Genomic DNA, 2,724 nt, shown 5'->3' with positions numbered 1-2,724 from the left:
AAATTTGATCATAATGACATAATGATATGATACAGGATGTAGAGAAACTACCCAGTAGTAGAACTCTAAAAACAGTTTACAATATATGGTCACGAGGCCATCTTCTTTTCAGGCGCCTCGGAGGATTGCCAGGAATGGAAGAGGAAGCAAGGCTAGAAACGAGTGGGTTTGGGTGGTTAGGGAGTTTATTATGGAAGGAATAATATCGGGTTCGGGCTAGATTGGTTACATAATTCGGCATTTGAATATTTTAACAGACTTACTGATCTTAGCTTTTTTATGTTAGCTCTATAAATCAAATAGTACTCAGGTCTGGAAATATTGAAGCTAGAAATAGTCCTATATATGGGATTTTTGTTGGAGTTAATGGATAGATGGACGTCAGTAGATAGGTTATGGTTTTATCTTTTTTCAATATTTCTTCGCTGTATTTTAATAATCCAGTAGGACATACTTCATCGAACTCTTCTTTACATCCATTATGAGCAGTTATTGTTCTGACTTGCGTGACCCAATTTTTTTTTTTTTTTTTTTATTAATTTAATGTAATTTACATCTGTACAAAATAATAAATACAATAAGTAAATGTATGGAATGTTTCATTTACACTTGAAAATCCGGGGAAGGAACCACCATCGATGGTACTTCAAGCTTTAATATAAATTAAAAGGCCAGTGGCCATCTTCTTTTCAGACGCCTCGGAGGATTATCAGGGATTATTAAGAATGGGGGATTAAAAATTAATGGGTTTGGAATGAAAAGACGCCTATCTGTTTTGGGCCAAATCTGCAACGAATGGGATGTTAAGGTCTTTGTGGATGAGTTTATTTTTAACGTGATAAGGAGCATCAAGGATATTCGATTGTAAGGATTGGATGTGAGAGGAATTTGATGGTTTGGTAGAGCCCCAGAGCTCAATTCCATATGTCCAAATTGGTCTGATCGTCTTAGTGTATAATAATTTTTTTTTGTGAATGGGAAGTTTAGAGCGTTTGTCAAGTAGGTGTAGCTATCGAAATCTACGAGCAGTTTCTTATCGTTTCAGTCTTGTGGATTCCAAGTAAGTCTCTTGTCAAGATGGAGTCCTAAGTATCGAATCTGTTCAACAGGCGTTAGTGGAGTGACCGAATTAAAATCTTGTTCATAACTCTGACGCTAAAGACGTTTCGACCAGTTTTGAGACGTACAATATACTTGGGAGTGTTCTTTGGCCACTTAAATAGTTGGTTGAGGAACTTCAGCCAGCACTTGAATAGCATCTAAGTATCTTAAGCTTCATATTTCAGAAGAATGCAGAAGGATCCAAGACATCATAGAATCAAAAACACTTATCTAATTATACTGGCGATTATTATTTAAATTACAAGTAATGGTATTGAAATTAAATAACAACTTTAATTACAATTAAACCACAAAGAAATTAGAATTAATGATCAAAATTACTAGATAAGTTTTATACAAACCATAGTTTTAAGTTCAACCAGAATAAGACATTAAGTTTGGAAATAATTAAATGTTTTTGTATTGAGAATTATTTACAGAAATATCGAGGATTAATTTAGAGGTTTCCCTCACGTACAATTCTCACCTCGTTAAGTACAATTCTCACGTAACCTGTTATGTGTTAATAGGTACCAACAAGAACACGTAGCGATGATCAACTAGGACCAATCAGGAGAATTGTATCTTATTATCCAGCCAATGGGATGCTTCTTAACATCTACTAACTTGTAGATCTTCTCTATGATGGAAATGTTTTGAATAAAAAGGTTTTTGTTATTATAAATATTTGTAATTTAATTGTAAAGTAATGATAATGTATTAATAATTTTCTTTTAAGGGATAATTGTTTTGATGTCTTTATATTTTGAGATATGGACAGATGACACACCTGCTGTATAATAAATTCGTTAGAAGAATTGGACATTATGATAAGTAGCTGTTTCGTACCCCTTGTACCCTCATGTACAATGGGGCTCATCACAAGAACCGGTTTCAGATTCTTCATTTTAGTAGCTACTATTTTAAACACACACAATATTATTATTATTATATATATACATAGACATAATAATATATAATAATCATGTGTTTATATATTATATAGACAAAAAAATCACTACATGTTTAACAATATAAAAGAAACACAAACTACTTATCATATTAAGAAGACAAGTATACCAGCTCTAAGTATGAGATTTTAGGTTACATATATAAAATAAAGTCAAATCCTGAGAGTACTGACAGAAATTCATGCAAATAATTTGTACGAATATATATATATATATATATAAAGATGCTTCTTACCTTCTTGCTAACCTATCTCCAGCTCTAAATAACAATTAAGTGTGAGGTTAACACATGGTTTTAAAGAAAATAACTTCTGAGACTGTTATATATCATTTATGATTGTACGAGTGTTTCAGTGAACTAAAGACTATAAAAACTAATTTATAATCTTGTGTTAGAGATAGACTTCAAGACTATAAACTTCTTTGCTATAAAACAATTGTTTTATTAAGTAATGACAAGTTCAAATTAAATAATACATTTTATCTTTAACTATACATACCTATAAACAAAATCAGTTTTTATAGTCTTTAGTTCACTGAAACACTCGTACTATCATTTCTAAACCTTGTTGTTAACCTCACTTAATTGTTATTTAGAGCTGGGGATAGGTTAGAGCCTCAAGGTAAGCATCTTTACGTGTATGTATATATA

The sequence above is a fragment of the Halyomorpha halys genome, unplaced genomic scaffold (genome assembly GCF_000696795.3).
Source record: "Halyomorpha halys isolate HHAL.00 unplaced genomic scaffold, Hhal_1.1 Scaffold76.1, whole genome shotgun sequence".
NCBI classification, from domain to species: Eukaryota; Metazoa; Arthropoda; class Insecta; order Hemiptera; family Pentatomidae; genus Halyomorpha; species Halyomorpha halys.
This window is presented reverse-complemented; position numbering follows the sequence as displayed.